This window comes from Sinohyriopsis cumingii, chromosome 1 (genome assembly GCF_028554795.1).
Source record: "Sinohyriopsis cumingii isolate HCF-2022 chromosome 1, ASM2855479v2, whole genome shotgun sequence".
NCBI classification, from domain to species: Eukaryota; Metazoa; Mollusca; class Bivalvia; order Unionida; family Unionidae; genus Sinohyriopsis; species Sinohyriopsis cumingii.
This window is the reverse complement of record NC_142961.1, coordinates 82,035,885-82,057,701: the sequence shown is the minus strand read 5'-3', so window position 1 is coordinate 82,057,701 and position 21,817 is coordinate 82,035,885. Positions and strand designations below refer to the sequence as shown.

The 21,817-nt window shown below is 37.4% G+C and overlaps 1 protein-coding gene across 5 annotated transcripts in view; it reads right to left on the bottom strand.

Moving 5' to 3' along the window:
* Positions 1 to 21,817, bottom strand: part of LOC149807235 (multiple PDZ domain protein-like) — a 453,425-nt gene that overhangs the window by 75,517 nt on the left and 356,091 nt on the right. The window lies entirely within an intron of this gene.

Below are 21,817 nucleotides of genomic sequence, written 5' to 3'. Positions count from 1 at the left end.
ATTTTTAGTCTTTGTCATGTACAAGTACTGTATACTCTACTGTGGACATTTACAAATATTGTATACTCTGTTGTGGACATTTACAAATATTGTATACTCTGCTGTGGACATTTACAAATATTTTTAGTCTGTTGTCATTTACAAGTATTGTATACTCTACTGTGGACATTTACAAACATTTTTAATAATCTGTTGTCATTTACAAGTACTGTATACTCTACTGTGGACATTTACAAATATTGTATACTCTGCTGTAGACATTTACAAATATTTTTAGTCTGTTGTCATTTACAAGTACTGTATACTCTACTGTGGAAATTTACAAATATTGTATACTCTGCTGTGGACATTTACAAATATTTTTAGTCTATTGTCATTTACAAGTACTGTATACTCTACTGTGGATATTTACAAATATTGTATACTCTGTTGTGGACATTTACAAATATTGTATACTCTGCTGTGGACATTTACAAATATTTTTAATAATCTGTTGTCATTTACAAGTATTGTATACTCTACTGTGGACATTTACAAATATTGTATACTCTGCTGTGGACATTTACAAATATTTTTAATAATCTTTTGTCATTTACAAGTACTGTATACTCTACTGCTGGCATTTACAAATATTGTATACTCTGCTGTGGACATTTACAAATATTTTTAGTCTGTTGTCATTTACAAGTATTGTATACTCTACTGTGGACATTTACAAATATTTTTAATGATCTGTTGTCATTTACAAGTAGTGTATACTCTACTGCTGGTAGTGCAAATTTAGAGTTATAATCAGTGACCAACTATCTGGATCATGACCACAAAGTTATGTCTGCAAACCAGTCAATATTTCATGATGTCTTCAGGAAAATGAAATAATCAATGAAAATTTATGAAAATCATGAAATAATAATAAATAATAGGTAGATCAATACAAAATTCAAAATAAATAAATAAAGAATACTGTATTGAACAAATGGGTAAAATTAGAACACCACAAAACATCATAAGATCAGAAGTACAAAGGGTTCAGTCATAAAAAATAACCTGTATGCAGATGTTTTCTTATTGAAATGATATGTATAAATAACAAGCTGAAAAAATTATATTTCAATGCAATTTCCTAGAACAAAGTAATAAAATACTGCAAATAGTCCTGTCTGATTACCAGAATGCCCCGATTTTGCCAAAATATAAGTAAATGGAAATTATTAGGTATCAACAATTTCAGACAGCTAATTTAAGAACAGCATTTTCCTCTGCTTGTTATTCAGTGCAGTATACCATTGGGTATGTCAAGTTAAAATGATTAACCATGTGGTATGTCAAGTTAAAATGATTAACCAATGGGTATGTCAAGTTAAAATGATTAACCATTGGGTATGTCAAGTTAAATGATTAACCATGTGGTATGTCAAGTTAAAATGATTAACCATTGGGTATGTCAAGTTAAAATGATTAACCATGTGGTATGTCAAGTTAAATGATTAACCATGTGGTATGTCAAGTTAAAATGATTAACCATGTGGTATGTCAAGTTAAATGATTAACCATTGGGTATGTCAAGCTAAAATGATTAACCATTGGGTATGTCAAGTTAAATGATTAACCATTGGGTATGTCAAGTTAAAATGATTAACCATTTGGTATGTCAAGTTAAAATCATTAACCATTTTTACCCAAACTATTTTTTAAAGAAATAAATCTGAAGGTGCAAATGTTAAAACCTTCAACTTAACACAACAGTTTACATGAAATTAGAAATATATTCATGGAACATGAATGCCTCACAACCATGCCTGAAATGACCTAAAAGCAAACCTTAACCAAAGAATGAAAGGATGGATGGATGTAGTGATGGACATGGCATGAAAGCATACTTTTCTACTTTTCCATGCCTCTGAGTCAGTCCCATGTCTAAAAAAAACAGCAGGGCAATAACTCCCTCAGGTATTTACAGCTCAATAATCTGCATCACATACATCTGAGCAAACAAATGTGCTTCCAACAATCAATAAGTGTTCCCATTATTACCTCTCTCTTCCACTTAGGCAAAGCCTTTTGATAAATGAATATTTACAAATGAAACGCGTGTAATGCTGGCATCTTTATGGGCCCAACTGTTACCTTATTGATCATTATTCTCCTAAATGACAAGAAATGCCTGAATTTACGACTGTTTGGTTTAACAGCAGCTATGAGCAATTTCCCTGACCTTCAGAATTGGACATCCCTGATTATGGCTGCATGCAAAATTAGCATGGAGGATATTACTGATTTCATCAAATGAGACACATACTTTTTGGATGGACAAAAAAGTAAAATCATTGTTATAACAAGAATATACTATACAATAAGTCAGGTCCAAATGTACAAAACACAGACTCAGATCTGCCATAACGTGTGCAGTCAGCTCAGGGTTTATACTGTTTGTTCTTCTGATTACTCCTTACAAACTGCATGGACCAAGATCTGCAGTTCCAGTTGGACAAAACTTATAAGTGAGAATCTATGGCTGGTGATCACTTGACCCAAAATCTAACAGCTTGTTCGATTTGGGTGAGACAAAATTAAGTTTGGCAGAACTATCTGATTTAATTTTGGGCAGAGTGAAAAAAATTAAGTATGGCAGAACAATCTGATTTGGGATCAGGTCAGATACAATTAAGTATGGCAGAACTATTGATCTGAGTCAGGGTTGAGTGAAATCAAATTATGTATGGCAGAGTCATTTATTTAGGATAAAGTGAGATAAAATTAAGTATGGCAGAACTACTGATCTGATTAGGGTTTGAGTGAGATAAAGTTAAGTGTGGCAGAAGTATCTGATTTGGGATCACTTGAGATAAAATTAAGTATGGCAGAACAATCTGATTTGGGATCAGATCAGATACAATTAAGTATGGCACAACTATTGTTATGATTTGGGTAAGAGTGAAATAAAATTAAGTATGGCAGAATCATTTGATTTGGGATAAAGTGAGATAAATTTAAATATGGCAGAACCACTGATCTGATTTGAGTTTGAATGAGATAAAATTAAGTATGGCAGAACCATCTGATTTGGGGTAAAGTGAGATAAAATTAAGTATGGCAAAATCATTTGATTTGGGGTAAAGTGAGATAAAATGAACTACTTATCTGATTTGGGTTTGAGTGCGATAAAATTAAGCAGGGCAGAATAATTTGATTTGGGGTAAATGAAATAAATTTAAGTATGGCAGAATCATTCAATCTGGAGTAAAGTGAGATAAAATTAAGTATGGCTGAATTATTTGATTTGGGGTAAAGTGAGATAAAATTATGTATGGCAGAACTATTGATCTTATCTGGGGTTGAGTGAGATAAATTAAGCATGGCAGAATCATTTGATTTGGGGTAAAGTGAGGTAAAATTATGTATGGCAGTAACTGTTGATCTGATTTGTTGTTGTTGTTGTTGTTCTAGGGTTTAATGTTATTTTTCAGCACAAGAAAGGCTATACATGGCGGCCAGTATAACTGGTGAAGGAAGAACCCTGGAAAACCCAGGGAAGAACCACCGACCCACGAGAAGCTACTGGCAGGCTTTCCCACGTACCCACGCTAGCCGAGCCTTGGACTCGAACACATGCAGACAGAAATGAGATGGCAGTGATCTGGAACGGTGAGCGCTTTAGACCGCTCGGCCACTTGGGGCCCCCTGTTGATCTGATGTGGAGTTGAATGAGATAAAAATTAAGTAAGGCAACAAGGACTGCATTATGCAAGTTATTTCTTTGTGAATACAAACTTAAACATCAAATATTTCAATGCCTGACATACTTTACATAGGGTACACTGGATCTAACTACAAACTGCATAGACCCAGATCTGCCACTACATATGTGCTGGCAGATCAGTGTTGATGCATTTTGTTATGTCTAATCAGTAGAACAAAATAGACCCTAATCTGGTGGCATACTTTGCAATGGCAGATCTGGTCTATATTGATTGGAGTTAGGTCCATGATTCTGAAACAGAGGTTATACTTACCTTAAACTCTGAAAAATATGAAACTTAAATGAAACATGATATCATTAGGAATTTAAGATTTTCTGAATTTCTACTACATTGCTATTTATTTCACTTATTCATTAACAATTACAAAATGATATTTAGTGGGCAGTGCAAAGGGATCTTGCTATATACTTAGGTCAATAAGAGGTGCAGAATGACGTTAACTAAACATTTATTCTAATAAAGAAGTTCAAAGAGATCCTCACTATGCTTAGTATGCCAACAAATCTCAACAAATCATGTATGTGTATCCCACATACTAAGTGCATACTTCCGTCAATATTTCCTGCTTCCCTTCTCAGTGCAATCTTAAAACATGATACCAACATATGGCAAGGTTAATATTCTCAACTTCCCTTCTGACAGCAATCTTAAAATATAATACCAGATTGTGGTAAGGTCAATATTCTCAACTTATATTCTCATGGCAATCTAAAACATAACAGCATGTAGTAAGGTCATTATTCCCTGTTTCTCTTCACATAGCAATTATAAACATAATACCAGCATGTGGCAAAGTATATTCCCTGCTTCCTTTCTTGCAGCAATCTTAAAACATAATACCAGCATGTGGCAAGGTCAATATTCCCTCAATAATACCGGCATAAGGCAAGGCCAATATTCCCTCAATATTCCGTCAATAATATCAGCATAAGGCATGGCCAATATTCCCTCAATAATACCAGCATAAGGCAAGGCCAATATTCCCTTAATAATACCAGCATAAGGCAAGGCCAATATTCCCTCAATAATATCAGCATGAGGCAAGGTCAATATTATCTGCTACCCTTCTCAATGCAATCTTAAACATAATACCAGCATGTGGCAAGGTCAATATTCCCTCAATAATATCAGCATAAGGCAAGGCCAATATTCCCTCAATAATACCAGCATGTGGCAAGGTCAATATTCCCTCAATAATACCAGCATATGGCAAGGTCAATATTCCCTCAATAATACCAGCATGTGGGAAGGTCAATATTCTCTGCTTCCATTCTCAATGCAATCTTAAACATAATACCAGCATATACCAGGGTCGTTATTCTCTGCTTCTCTTCTCATAGCAATTTTAAACATCATATCAGCATGTGGCAAGGTCAATATTCCCTGCTGCCCTTCTCATAGCAATCTCAAATGTGACAAATGTAATACCAGCATGTGCAAAATCAAATAATTCTGCTACTGTAGCCATTCCAGGCTGTCTGTGATTAAGACCAGTGAACCTTCCAACACTTTGCTTGGAGCCCCCCCCCCTCATTTACATAAGAAAGATCTTTCCTAGTATATCAAAAAGTAATATACTGTACCTATATAACTTAATGCAGTTGTCACATAAACTAAATGAAAGATGAATTCAACATTTTTGTAAAATCACTGCAGTAGTTTGATATATTTTGGCTGCAATTTACTATATCTTTCCCCCAGTTTAATCAATGATCTGGGAACATTTCCCATAAGCTGAACCACATTATCTAATGATATAACTACAGAACCAGTCCAAGGTCATAGCTCTTGCAACAGCCATAGCTATTACATAGGTGGACAATGCCTAACTGACATATCTGAGAGGTCTCTTAGGATAGAATCAAATGTATCCACAAATGATATCCAGAGACTTTTGTACTTATAGGTTACTGCATTTTTATGGGAAAATATGAATTAGTTTTTCAGATGTAAATACAGCACGACCTTGGGAGTGCTTATATCCATCCAATAAAACAAGTTCATATTTTCCAATACAAATGCAGTAACCTTTTTATTATATGCTCATTTTCTTATTCTACCTAATGCTTAATTATATTAACTAAATACACTGCAAGAAACAAAGTAACTGAATGTATGCCGTTTTCCAAAGTAAATACACAAGTGCAGATTCATCATTACAGAACAACAACATTATTACTGCGCATATAACTCTGCCCAGATAAATTTGAACTTGGTTGCGCGCTCGACATAACTTTCGATAGAAAATGGCGTGACTAGTTAAAATTGAAATTTGGAGTCATATTGTGAATGAATGCGCACTGCAACAACCTATCCATCTGATCTGGAATGAATAGATTTTGGTATTATTTTTCGATTCTAGGATATTTTGTGATTATGGACTGGATTTATATGTGACAATTCCACATGAAATACATCAGATTGAAGAAGAGAGGGAGAAGCGTGTTGACATCTGCAATGTGTTTCTGTCAATGAATGTTTGAAATTATAATGTGGGAAAAAAACTGAAGTCTTTCAATTGCAATTATCAAAAAGACACTATGGAATTTAATGCTTATTTCATTTTGAATGAAGTAAGGAGGATGTAACTGCACTTATATTCAAAATTACAGTACAATTTCAAAATGTGTAATTAAGATTGAGAACCTATGACATGGCTCATGTAATTCGGATTTGCAGAACTAAGAAAGTACATCTTGAGGAAATTCAGTATATTTTTCTGCCATTCTTATTACCAGCTTACTTGTATGTTATTTGTAAGGACCCTTTCTTGCGTCTACTGTATAGCTAGCCTAAATCTGAAACACTGTATCAAAAAAGTTAATGTGGAATGTACCAAAGCAGCTGGTATGTGGCAGTCCATGAAAGATCTGCTTTGCTTCATTCAGAAACAAATTTAGTCAACCAAAATGTAAAGCGCCTACTATGCGAGTGTACATGATTTGTTTACAAATAAAAAGTGCTGGCATCTGCATCCAATATGAATTTTAACATAGCTTTAAAAAATTTTCAGTCATATCGCTATGATGTCTGTAATGTGACAGTTTATAGTGATGTCTAGTACTGGGGCATCATGCTGCAGACATGTAGCATGATATCCCACCCAGTCACATTATCCTGATACCAGGCTGACCAGTCCTAACACTAACCTCTTAATGCTGAGCGCCAAGCAAGGCAGTTGTTAGTACCATTTTTATAAGTCTTTGGTAACACTCAGCTGTTGATGGAACCCAAGACCTCCTGCATCCGAGGCAGATGCTTAAACAGAGAGAGAGAGAGAGAGAGAGAGAGAGAGAGAGAGAGAGAGAGAGAGGGAGACAGAGAGAGAGAGAGAGAGAGAGAGAGAGAGAGAGATACATAAAAAATCTGGAAAACAACATGGAAAATAAGTTTCCCCACATTCTGAAATAAAACAAGGTCTTTCTCAGGATACCATAAAGAACATTTACAGAAATAGAAACACACACACACACACACACAATAAATATGTAGTGGGGGGGGTAATTATAGGTTACTGCATTTGTAAGGGAAAATATGAATGAGTTTTTTGTGAGTAATATAGCATGACCTTTGGAAGTGCAGTATTAGTCTGAAGAAAAAAAACTTCATACTTTTCCCATATAAATGCAGTAATTTTTTATTGTATACTCATTTAATTTTCCTACCTAAGGCTTAATAATAAAGGAATACACTAAAAGAAAAACCATAGATTCATCAATACACAATAACTATATTAATGCACACATAGCACCACCCAGAAAGCTTTGAACTTCATTGTGCACTTGACATTAGTCTTTAAAAAAATTCTCATTTTGGTCTATATAAACTTGAATTTATAGTAATATTTTGAATGAATGCACACTGAAAGAACTTTTGCAGCCAGTTTGGAATCAAAGGATTTTGTTTTTCAGTTGATCCAAATGAATTCTGCTTTTCTGCTCACGATGGACTGGATTTATTGGGTCAACTAAGTGCAGTAAGGAGAATGTGATTTCAGTTGGAAATGTAGTCAAAATAATGGTATAGTTTCGGTGTGTATCAGGTTTTCCATGACATGGGTGAGGTCATTCAGATTTGCAGAACTAAGCAAGTACATTTTTAAAGTATATTCAGGAGATCACTGAACCACAAGATCTGGCACAACTGGGGTGGGGAGATTGTTAGGATTAGTCCATATGGTGAATTCCTGACTCTGTGTGATGGGATTTTTTATGAAAAGTGGAAAGGCATAGGTGTAGTCAGTCCCACTTCAGTATGAAAGCATCCACTGCACTGATCTGGAGAAACATAGATTAGTAATTTGTTGCTGAAACACATTGCAAACACATCTACCAATGACTTCCTCCTAAGATGAAAGCCCGTCTACCAGAATACTACTTTTTCATGGAATGTGGCAATTATGAAGACTACTCCATCTGCCTCCATGTGAGCACCCCTGCTGACTATGAGGCATTGCTATACATTAAGTAATGAAGTTCTGGGATGTGTATTACTGCCTAAACATGTCAAGATTTACCCACCAGCCGAGGTGGTAATGAAATTTTGATCCCAAGAGAATCTATGCTAAAAGAGGGTACCTGTGTGGTCTCCAAATTATTAGCATTAGAAAATAGGGAGACCTCTTATGAAGCCTTCCCAGGGGAACTAGATCAGATAAGGCATTTAGGGTCCTCAGATGACAGGCAAAGAGGAGCAGATAATGAAGACCTCTCAAACAAGCTTGTAGTAAAGGAGAATATTTGTGTACTCCTGTCAGTAGGGATGCTAGATTTGTGAGGAAATTCATTTCCACATCTGGAGAAATTATGATAAGACTTGAATCCTATTTCTCCAGATTAAAGATTAACCCTAGACTAGTCACTGTCTTCCAATAGAGTGACAGGTCTCTGAGTACAATATGGCTGGCACCTTGCAGAATGCTTTGGAATAGTGGTACCTGGCAGGAAAGGAAGTGTCTCTTGAGGGCTGACTACTGCCCCCCTTCCCTTTAGTAGGGAAGGACGAGTCCATAGTCTTTTGAGTTGCCCTTATGAATGCTCTGTTTATCAAAAGTGGGATGAGAAGAAATTTTAAAAGATGTCAAATGGTTTTGTTCCATTTTGACAGGAATCCACAGACGATACTTCACCAATTTAGCTGCTTTTTACGTGTCACATATGCCTACATCGTGGTGAATTGGGATATTATGAAAGAAATTTATGAGAGACAAAGGAAAATAACAGTAAATGGACACTGGTATAAGTCAACACACCATATGAATGTGTTCCATTGTCAATGGACATGGGTGTAAGTATGAATGTGTTCCATTGTCAAAGGACACTGGTGTAATTCAACACTCAATATAAATGTGTTCCATTGTCATTAGCCACCGGTGTTAATTAAACCCTCAGTATGAATGTGTTCCATTGTCAATGGACACTGGTGTAATTCAACACTAAGTAAGAACGTGTTCCATTGTAAATGGACACTGGTGCAATTACAGCACTTAAAAAGAATGTGTTCCATTGTCAGGTTTTCAGTGTTGAATGGTAATATGAAATGAATGTTTGGAGGGGGTAATGCAGTTTAAAGATTGAGTATGACCATAATTTAACAAATCAATAGAGGCTTTATCCAGTAACCAGTTCAAGATGGTGCCACAGGTATTGCAATGGCAGTTATCTCCAACTTTTGAACCATCTATACACACCCATATAATCCTAGTAAGAGGCTTTTTATTTCAATGAATTTACACATGCCAATTTTCATGACAGTAAGTCAGTGAAATACCATATTTACTCTCTTAAAAGATGAGACCAACTGCAAACTGCACAGACCCAGATCGTCCACTGCATAATGTGCCAGCATATCTGGGTTTGTTAGGAGTAATCAGTAGAACAAACAGCATAGACCTTGATCTGCAGGTGCTTTGTGCTATGGCAGATCAGGATCTTTATTTGCAGTGTGACTTGATTTATAAGTGAGTATATCAGAGTATCTTCAGACTTAACAAAAGCAAATTCCATGACTTTTCCAAAACTTTTCCAGGGCTATTTCACAAAATTCAAGGACCAAAATATTGATCATAATTGTGTCATGTTCGAAACAAGTTTTTTTCAATTACTGCTTCGCACTCTATGAAATTAGCAGAATTTTTTAAACTCCTTTGTCAGAAATTCCATGACTTTTCCAAAACTTCGCAAGGTTTTGAGAAATCTCATGATATTTCAAGGCCCTTAAAATTTATTTTCTAAATTCCAAAACTTTTCCAGGATTCTAGGACCCGTGGGAACCCTGGTATATATATCAGGGTCCATCATATTGAGGGTGCAATGAACAAACAGATGAAATATAAGTCATTCGGTCATGCAAATTGGATCACCTGGTTCTATTTTTACATTCCTAAAGCTGTATCTACATGGCATTTTTCATGTGTAGGTAAAATAGGATCCAAGACATTAAGGATGTAAAAGTTATTCAATCATGCAAATCTGGTCACAATGGCCTAATTTTGGTATAGCTGAATTATGTTTGATGCAGTTTATCTACATTCTAATTTTCAGGAATGTAGGTAGAATAAGTTGAAGATATTAAGAGTGTAAAGAATAAAAACTTGAAAATGCTATAGTCACTCAAGTGTGGAAATTAGGTGACAGTAATCTAGTTTTACTGAGTTACTCCTCTAATCAACCGCTCTGGTGGCCTAGTGGTTAGAGCATCCGCCTCGGATGCGGGAGGTCGTGGGTTCGATCCCCGGCCAAGTCACACCAGAGACTTACAAAAATGGCATTAACAGCTGCCTTGCTTGGCATTCAGCATTAAGAGGTTTGTGTTAGGACTGGTCAGCCTGGGGTCAGGATAATGTGACTGGGTGGGACATCATGCTACATGTCTGTGGCATGATGCCCCAGTGCTCATAAGACATCACTATAAACTGCCACATTGCAGACATCGTAGTGATATGACTGAAAAATTGTTAAAGCTACGTTAGTAATCAAAATCACATCACACACACACACACTCCTCTAATGTGCATATGTAATTATCAGTTTCATAATATTGCATCAGAATAGATGAAATAGGATCTGAGATACTGAGGAGGTAACAAAATAGAAAAGGTAATGAATGAACAAACACCTGAATGACAAATCACTATATCCCTTCTCAACTAAGCTGGCAACGGATAAAAGTCAATTGAGCTAGGTAACTTGTGAAACTTACTTACACATTTAATGAGTAGTTTCTGACCTACTGGACATCAAAGATAAGTGGCAAAAGTAGAAAAGCGCTGACCCTAAGATAATACAGAATCCATTACCAACATAATATTCAGGTCACAGCATCCATTACAAACACATTTTCAGCTTACAATAAATCACAAATGCAGTCAAATCTGGTTTAGCAAGTACCTGTTTATAGAAACCACAGATTTACAGTCACCTGAAATTTTCCTAGCTAATTTTAACCCACCTCCAGAACATGACCAGCAGGCTGGTCTATTTAATAATAAAGACAATTTACCACAATTTAACATTCAACTTACAAGCGCAGCTTTAAAAAAGTGTGTGTGTGTGCGTGCATGCGTGTGTGTGCGTGCATGTGTGCGTGTGTGTGTGTGTGTGTACCCAGATGACACTGACCTGCTTCTGAAGACCACATACAGCAGAGTGGTCATGTCTGAATGTATCTTACAAAAAATTAGCTGGTCCTGATATTGCTAAGGGCAGCAAGTGCTAGCAAGGCATTATGATTTTTTGTACAATTTTATTGCTGTTAGTATAGTCATCAAGCCAGTTAAAAAAAAACATGTCCAATTTGTGCAGAAGCTGACACGATCAACTCATAAACAATAAAAAATCCAATGGAAATGTAATTTAAATTCAGTCAGTGGTTAATGGCATGATATTCCACAAATAATGTGCTCAGCTAAAAACATCATGTAATAATTTGGATCCAGCATTTGATAAAATGGATTTCCAATTCAAGTCAGACTGATTTTAGATTGACAGCTATTTCCTTAATTTAACCTCAATTTAACAAATCGGCAGAGGTTGCTGAGAATCTTCCATCCAATTGTATTAAAAAAACAACATACCCCACAATGTGGTAATATCTTTTGGTCATTTGAGAAATAAGCTGCATTTTCATGAAATGTTTGCACAAGTGACAATCTAGTCACTCTGTTAAAACCATATTACCAGCTTGTCCCTATAATATAGTTTTCACCAATTAACAAGATGCTCAAGTGGGCCCTACATCACTCATCCTGCTGAAATCTGCCAAATAGCCAAATGCAAGAGCAGTTCACCAAAACATCTGGGTCATTAAATATATTGTGAAAATGACTGTTTCAGAGTTTCTCCAGTTTTTATACCTTTATATGTATTTGATGGCCTTTCAAAATCATTTGCCAAATATTGAAAGGCCTCTATGCCAGAATGCTTTCTGTCAGCATTTGTCAAATTCTGCACGGTCTGAGAACAAAAAATTAATGTTAAATGTTTTCATATTTTATGTAATGGCCTCTACAGAATCACTACCTTTGTAGCATATTCAATACACTGATTTGAAGAGTCAGATTAGTTCTCATTATTATTCGACAGACATACACACAGGTCTGTTGTATGTCAATTTGTTGTTTTTTTCAGTATGTGCAAAAAATTAAATGCCCTCCTCCCCCACTGTCATGCTTCACAAAGTAAAACTCTGTAAACTAGGAGTTATGAAATTTATTTTTGCAGCTAAATGCTTCCTGAATCATCTTCAAACATGAGTCCCACTTGAACACTCTTCTGACAACTGAAATAATAATGGCAAAGAAATGTTGCCGATGTTCACAAACTTGCCATTAATCAATAGTACTGATGGTTTAACCATTCACATTCAAGATAATGTAATAACTTTTGTTCTACACACATCTAGCATTTCTTTTATTTACCTATACCTAGAGTTGTCCCACTTCATTATCTTTACCTACACAAATTATCACAATGGGCTCAGCCAATTCAGTTTTCAAAAACATCTGACCCTAGCTATTGTCAGCCTGTTAAGTATTATGTTAAATGGTTGTTTATACCTGACCTCCTTGCCTTTTCATTGCCGCTATTCAATCTGACACTATGATAGCTCCAATCAGGACTGTTTACCATTTATACATGCTACATGTTATTGGCATTATTTCTGAAGTGAGATTTTTTCTTTTTCAAAGATTACTGAAAATTGTGTTTTTCAAAACTTGACCATGTCTAGGAGTAAATAATTGTTGTAGGGTTTAACGCCATTTTTCAGCACACGATAGGCTATACATGGCGGTCAGTATTAATGGTGGAGGAAGAACTCGGGTAAAACCCCGAAAAGAACCACCGATCCACAAGAAGCTACTGGCAAGCTTTCTCACATACCCACATTAGCCGAATCCAAGACTCGAACCCAAGCAGACAGAGGTTAGATGGCAGTGATCCGTAACAGAGGGCACTTTAGACCACTCGGCCATTCAGGGCCCCCAGAGTAAACAATTGTGTTTTTTTATTAGGACACATCAAGTTATAGCAGGTTTGTGAACTTCCAGTAATTTTATATAGGTTTATATGAAATGATTCTCATCTGGACAGTGCCATTATTTTAGGTCATCCACAATGTCCCATTTGGGAGCTCAAAACACACTGAGTCTCCCAAATCTCTCAACACTGTCTGGGAATATAGCAGGTATATTTATTGCAAGATGAGCTAACAGGAGTCCTTCGAAAATGGTTGTGATAGTGGCCATATTGGAAGTTAGATTGCATAATTTTCATTCAAGATTAACTAAACTTCTTAAGAAATCTTCTGGTGAAAACCGCATGTTGTTATGGCTTTCCATTTACCAAAATAACAATTGCAAGATTTCAATATACAGTGTAGAAGCTGTGGTCAGATTTGCACCATTTTCATTTAGGACCAAGTATACACAAAATGTCTTTTGGTGCAAATCCTATCTCAACATGACCATCCTTAAAAGGGGAAAAGTGATAACACTGTCAAGGTCATCACCATGATGGCCATGTATACGTTCTGATCAGCACCATTTAATTTAGGACCAGCAAAAGATATTATAAGTGTCCTATCAGGCTCTGGTGAAAAGCAAATGATTTTTGGTACAGAATATGCAGCAATACAAGAATTACAAGATGGCTGCTGTGGTGCCTGGAAAGGATATCAAACCTTTATTATATTCTTTTAGTGAAAACTTTATGTTGATTTGATATGTATTCATGAACAGCAATAACAAGATTTTAAAGAATGTCACTGGCACCATTTTAATTTAAGACCAACAATAATTCCTGTTATGGGGCATTTAAGTAATAAACTTGCGCTAATGTACAGACAGATCGCAGATAACAGGCCATCCATAAATGTAACTTGTCCAGTAGATCTTAAAACAGGGTTAATGAAGTAAATTAGTCTACAACTGGTTGATAAAAAAAATCAAACTCATTCTTTGAAGCTTAATATCTGTTCAGAATATAAAAATTTATTCTTGCAAAAGATGCAATTTTTAAGTAATTATGAAACCTGAGTAACTGTCCACACTGCTCAACTAGTCAGAAAACAACTTTCATAACATTAATACTGTAACCTTATCACATAAATTCCTGATTAATGAAGAGCATTTTGGACTGTAGGGAGGCTATAAAAGTTTGTATGGAGGTTTTAAAAGTCTGTATGGAAGTTGTAAAAGTTTGTAGGGAGGGTGTAAAAGTCTGTATGGAGGTTGTAAATGTCTGTATAGAGGTTGTAAAATGCACATAAGTTTCAGGGAATCAATACAATTTCAAGTACTTTTATCTTTTTACATCTTCTCAGTTGTTCTGTAGGATAAATATTAGAAAGTGTTATTACAAAATGCTACGAGCTGACAAGATCTTGGATCCCTCTCCTCAGATTAATGTGTTGGAAGATCTGGCTCACTGCATTTTGTTAGGAGTTAAAAATGGAGCAAACAATTTAGATCCTGAACTGCTCCTGCATTATGTGACAACAGATCAGGGTCTGTGATATTGTCACTTGGACTGGACTGTCAGTATACACCATATATACTCACTTATAAGTCGAGCCAAACTGTAGACAACGAAGATCCTGATCTGCTGTAGCACAATGTGCTTGATTACTCCTAACAAACTGCACAGACCCAGATCTGCTGGTGTATTATGCTCTGGCAGATCTAGATCTGTGCAGTTTGTAGTTGGACTTGACTTATCAGTATATATGGAATTGGTACAGGGTCCATATGGAACTTGTTAATAGTTCATATGGAATTTGGTAATAGTCCATCCCATACAATATTTTCCAGGTGGATTTAAGGCAGATTTCAGACGGGTTTTTTATGCGCTTTCTGCCTAAACCATAAATCATCTGCTTCATGTTTCTATTAAACTGCCTAATGATTCTTAGACATTATTGGGAATCAATGATAAATATTCACAATAATTTTTAAAATGCATCATAAATTTTATTTAGACAGACATTATCAAATAAGATTTCGTTTTTTTTGTCCTCATTTTCTTTCTTGCATACAAAACCTAATCCATGATGGCATCACTTAAAATCTTTTTCATTTCACTGAAAGTCTGGTGAGATTTCACAAATATTTTGACCAAAATGTTAATTGAAACTGTGGTAAGATCTCACTAAAATTTCACTGAAATATTTGTGAGGTTTTACAAAAATTGTGTTTAAAACTTTCACTTAAGTTTTGGTAAGATCTCTAACATTTCATTGAAAGTTTTGTGAGAGTTTACTAAAACTGTTGTGAGATTTCACTAAAATTTTGATCATTATATAGTATTTTACTGAGGTTTCAGTAATTCTCAGACATTTTAAAAGGTTTCAAATAAATAATGGATATGAATTAAACAAGACTTTATAAACCAAAGTGATATTTCAGTGTACATGATTTTTTAAAATACAGATGTTGTAATTAGATGACATCCAAGGCAAGAGATATGGGAGTTCTCTTGGCATCCACCCGTCTACATGAGACAATAGTGTAGCTCCAGAGTAAGTTGTCATTTCTCCTTCTTTCTAGCTCTCTTTTCAGCTTGCTTTTTGTTCCTGTCTTCGTCAGCATTTTGAACACCCTTGTCTGACAGCTAGGTGCCAGGTGGAACATTGATGTTGATTGTCTTCATGTCCTTCTTGCAAACATCACTGTAGCGCAGAAATGGTTGTCCAGTCGGTCATGCACCTTCTGCTAAATCCCCGTATAACAGGTCCGTGGGAATGCGGCATGGGTCCATTCTCTTGACATGCCTCTCGCTGAGAAAGAACATGCTGTTCATGTTGGCGCATTCCAGGACCTCTTTGTTGGGTACTTTGTGCTGCCACTGAATGTGTAGAATGCGCTGCAGGCATCTCAGGTAGAAGCTGTTGAGTTTCCTCTTGTGTATCGCATTGGTGGTCCATGTTTCACTACTGTAGAGGAGTGTGCTGAGGCCTGGTAGATGCGCAGTTTTGTCTTCTCAGTGAGGTTGGGGTTGTTCCGGACCCTCTGGTTAAGTCTGGCCATGACTGCTGCTGCCTTGGCAATCCTGCAATTCACCTCAGAATCAATGGAGAGTGAGCTGGAGATGGTAGACCCGAGGTATGTGAAGTTCTCATCAACTTCCAAGTTGGTGATGGAGGGAGGGGAGTCTGTGTCATGCGCTGTGACATTCGTTTTCTTCAAACTGATGGTCAGTCCAAACTCCTTACAGGCATGGGAGAGGCATCATACCAGCTGCTGAAGTTCATCTTCCGTGTGTGATGTCAAGGCTGCATCAATGGCGAAGAGCAGTTCACGGATGAGGACCTCTGTGACTTCAGTCTTAGCACAGAGACATGCAATGTTGAACAGCTTGCCATCAGCCATGTTATGGATGTACACTCACTCGCTGCAGTCCTTGGAGGCATACTGGAGAAGTATGGAGAAGATGTCAAAGAGCGTTGGCGCAAGGACACAGCCTTATTTGACTCCACTAATGACTGGGAAGGCCTCCGATGTTGCGCTACTGAAGCACACTGTGCTGTGCATGTTATCATGGAACAACATGATGACAGTCAGCAGCTGTAGGGGGGCAGCCGATCTTCTGCAGGAGTCTGAAGAGACCACTCTGACTGACTAGGTCAAATGCCTTTGTCAGGTCTATGAAGGCAATATAGAGGGGCATCTGCTGCTTGTGACACTTCTCCTGCAACTGCCGCAGTGAGAAGATCATGTCTAAAGTTGACCTGCCAGCTCAAAAGCCACAATGGGACTCTGGGTAGACATTGGAGACTAGGGTCTGCAAGCGCACCAAGGCAACATGGGTGAAAGCCTTTCTGACTATGCTGAGGAGGGAGATGCCCTGGTAGTTGTTCCAGTTGCTACGGTCTACTTTGTTCTTGTACAAAGTGATGATGCTGGCATCATGCATGTCCTAGGGGATGTGTCCCTGTTCCCAGAAGAGGCAGAGGAGTATGTATAGGGGCTGGAGCAGTGCTGATTTCCCACTCTTGAGGAGTTCAGGCAGAATGCCATCACTTCCAGAAGCCTTCTCACAGGCAAGACAATCGATGGCTTTTCCGAGCTCTTCCAGGGTGGGCGGTGTGTCTAGTTCCTCCATGACTGGCAGGTCTGGGATGGCATCCAGGGCGGTGTTGGTGATGATGTTTTGGGTTGCCTACAGCTTGAGATAGAGCTTTACCCATCACTGCAGTTGTTTCCTCTGGTCTGTGATGACTTCAAAAGTCTTGGACTTGAGGGGGATGGTCTTGGAGGTGGGATGGGGCTGTCACCATCTTGAAACCCTCATACATTCCTCTTGCATCCCCGGTGTCGGCAGCTGTCTGTATAATGGTGCAGAGGTTCAGCCAGTAGGCATTAGCAGAGTGGCAGTCGGTCTGCTGGGCATTGTTCCTGGCAGTCCTGTGGGCTTGTAGTGTACTGGGGCTAGGTGCAGCCTTATATGCCAGGAGGGCTTTCCTCTTCACCTCAGTCATGGGCTCCATCTCCTCCCAGTTGGCCTCAGACAAGTCGGCATTTTTGCGTTCCTTCTTCCCATAACCAATGATGGCTGAACTGTACACAGAGTCATGGAGGTTGGACCACTTGGAGTCAATGGTGTCATCAGGTGTCGCTTGATGAGAGCTTCCTGCAGTTTGTTGATGAACTGCTGTGTTTTCTCTGGGTTGCTTGCACAGCAGGTGTTGATTACAATGGCGACCCTTCTTCTTGGCATGGTGTAGCTTCTTGGGTATTATTCGCACCTTGCTGGCCACGAGGGAACTGTCTGTGCTGCAGTGGACACTGTGGTAGCTGCAGGTGAGGAGGACACTGGTCAGTTCTGCATGCCTGGTGATGATGAGGTCTAGCTGGTGCCAGTGGCGTGGATGTGGATGTCTCCATGACACCTGATGGATCTCCTTGCATTTGAAGAAAGAGCTGGTCACACAAAAGGCTGTGGGAGCAGCACATCTTCAGCAGTTGCTGACCATTCTAGTTGATCTTGCCCCTTCCATGAGAGCTGAGACAGGTGGACCAGGACTCGTGGTCAGCTCCCACTCAAGCATTGAAGTCTCCTGGTAAGTAGAGGCTTTCAGTGTTGGGGATACTGGATACTGCCTGATCCAGAGCCTCAAAGAACTTGTCTTTCTCCTCGTGGGTGGAGCAGAGGGTTGGGGCGTACACGCTGAAGATGTTGACAGGGCCTGAGGATGTTTACAGCTGGAGGGCAAGGATTCTCTCAGTACCTGATGATGGAGGTTAAATGAAGGCAACTAGCATGTTCTTTACAACAAAGCCAACACCATGCTTCCTATGTTCATCCGAGGGCTTCCCTTGCCAAAAGGTGTAGTTGTCTTCCCTAATGGTGCCGCTCTCAGCCAGTTGGGTTTCCTGAAGGCAGGCAATGTTGATGTTCAGTCGAGAGAGTTCTCTGTCAATGATGGCAGTCTTCCATGCATCGTCGATCTGCTGTAGGTCAGCAGTCAATCCAGGACACATGGTCCTAATGTTCCAGCTTGTGAAATGAAGAGCTGGAGTCTTCTTATTTCTTATTTGAGTCTTTCCCGGTGCAGAGTTTGTAGCCCACTTGTCGAGATGGTTCTCGAAGCTCCACACACACAGTGAAGCAGGCAAGCGATGGCAGACAGCACCTTACTGACTGAGGGCTGCCCAGCTTGAGGTGGGTGGTAGCTGTCCAGTGAGACATGGTGATCTCTCCCACCATCAGAAGTAACCCCTGGCACCAAGCTCTACACCAACTGAGCTTTGACTTAGAACTGGTAAACTGCTACTTCTCATGTTGTGCTGATGCCGTACGACAATGCTGGAGTGTCCTCTCCAGTGGTGCTACGAAGCCTCATCCAGGATAGGGTGGTATGGAGAATCGGATGTTGCCCATGCAGCACATCCCACCTCTCCACGCAGCTGGTGGATCCAAGGGTATGACAAATATGGGAGTTAATAATAATAATAATAATAATAATAATAATAATAATATTAATAATAATAATAACCATAAAGACTTTATTGAGAGAAGGGAACTCAGTTACATAACTAATCTACCTTGAGTACAATATATACAGTATATACAACATGTGAAGAATCTGGCCTGACACTAAATAATTAAATGATTTTAAAAATCAAAGTATCAAGCCTAGAACATATGCACAGGCATCTGTGAACACATAAACATATATAAAATATTATCCTGCATTGAAAAATTCAACTGAAAATGATGCAAAATTACAGAAAAGCATCCATTTGAGACATTGATTATGAAAAGAAGAAATGCTAGGAACCTGCCTTATATCACTGACCTTTGTCACACCATTTCTGATATATGATAGTGACACAGATCCTAAATTATCCATGAATAATCCAAAGCATGGTCAATCTAGCTACATTATCAATGTATCAATGGCCACCACAGAAATTTTCCTGATAGGAATGGATGAAAGTTAAAAGTAATCCTTATAAAAAATACAATTATTTTATTGCTTTTTCATATGACAGCCATCATTTAAATCTGATAATATGACAATACTATTATTTTCTCATGCATATTAGAACTTGTGTACTTTGGATCAGCAGGTCACTTAATGAGCAAGTATATACTGTATGATAATCATCAAATCTAGTCAAATTTGCTGGTAAGCAATTGCCAAAGTCGCTAAAACACAGGACTATTGATTTTTTAATCCATCAGCAAATTATCACATACAAAAGACTTATAAAAATGGTACTAACAGTTGCCTTGCTTGATGCTCAGCATTAAGAGATTAGTGTTAGGACTGGTGGGCCTGGTGTCAGGATAATGCGACTGGGTGGGACATCATACTACATGTCTGCGGCATGATGCCCCAGTGCTAGACATCACTAAAAACTGCCACACTGCAGATACTGTAGCTATATAACTGAAAAATTGTTAAAGCTATGTTAAAAATCAAAATCAGACAAACACACACCCAATAACTGTGTGCTTTGATATAACTGTACAGTATACTTGTTTGATAATTATTCCAATCTCTGTGTACTTTGACCTATCTGTACAGTATTTGTCTGACAAGTATTCCAATCTACATGTACTTTGACATAGCTGTACAGTATACATGTTTGATAATTATTCCAATCCCTGTGTACTTTGACCTATCTGTACAGTATATGTCTGATAAGTATTCCAATCTACATGTACTTTGACATAGCTGTACAGTATACATGTTTGATAATTATTCCAATCCCTATGTACTTTGACCTACCTGTACAATATTTGTCTGACACGTATTCCAATCCAGGCATACTTTGACATTGTTATGGATATATATATATATATATATAATTTTTATGATAAAGTTTAATAATAATAATAATAATAATAATAATAGTAGTAATAATAATAATAATAATGACTTTATTTAAATTTTACTCATTGGTTAATGACCTGTTTAAATTCTATATTTCTGTGCTGGCCTGTATGGTCAAATTGTTTAGTTCACATCAACAACTAATGTGACTGAAATAGGCCATGAATGAGTTGAATGAAGGTCAGGATATCATTGCATGATTCAAGGAGAAGATCTGAACTCTAGATATGTCATGACTGTCCTAGCTTCTGATTGGTCAAATTATTAAAAAAGAAAATAAAGTGTTGACTGTTAAGATATTTCTCAATATGAAATAATTTAAATGCCTGGAATTATATTCTAGTAATTTTGAGTTGTTTTTCTCTTGCTTATATAGTGGTTATATAACGGAATTAAATATGCAGCATTCTGATTCTGCAGTTATATTTTAGTATCGTGAGAGTATGAGGGAATCTAGATTTATTTATTGTACATTGAAATTGCAGAGTTTGAAATATTTATTTTAAACAGACAGTGCCTTACTGGAATATTGTGAAATTGTATTAAGGTCTTGGATATTTATTAATTTTGTTGGAATACTGTGAAACATGCAAGAACATTTGAGGCATTCAACTTTCATTGGATCTAACTTGAAAGTACATGTCTGTCAAGTATTCCAATTTATGTGTACTTTGAGATAACTGTACAATGTACATGTTTGGTAAGTATTCAAAATCCATCTATACTTTGACATAACTGTAAAGCATACAAGCCTGATAGGTATTCCAATCCATGCGTACTCTGCCAGAGTTTACAGTTTGTAACTATTTCTTTTAAGCCATCAAAGTTAAACAGCACTGAATTAGAAACATTATGTGTACAGTTAACTTATAGCTTGTGCAAGCAGATCTTCTTGTTGGCATACATTATCTAACACAGACTGCATAGTCCCAGATCTGCGTATTGGCATACATTATCTAACACAAACTGCATAGTCCCAGATCTGTCAAAACCAACATAGAAGTGAGTCTATACGGTAGTAAAAATCTAAGATTTCCTTAAATGAAAACAAAATTCTCCAAAATACTGGAAAACTAATTTCATTTGCTACTGACATTTTGTGCTGCCATTCAGCTGATTACTTTTCACTGATATACACAATTTTAAATTATCACACACCCGATGAAATGGTATATACATGCTGTTAAATTATCACACTGGTTTCTGCTGATGTGATA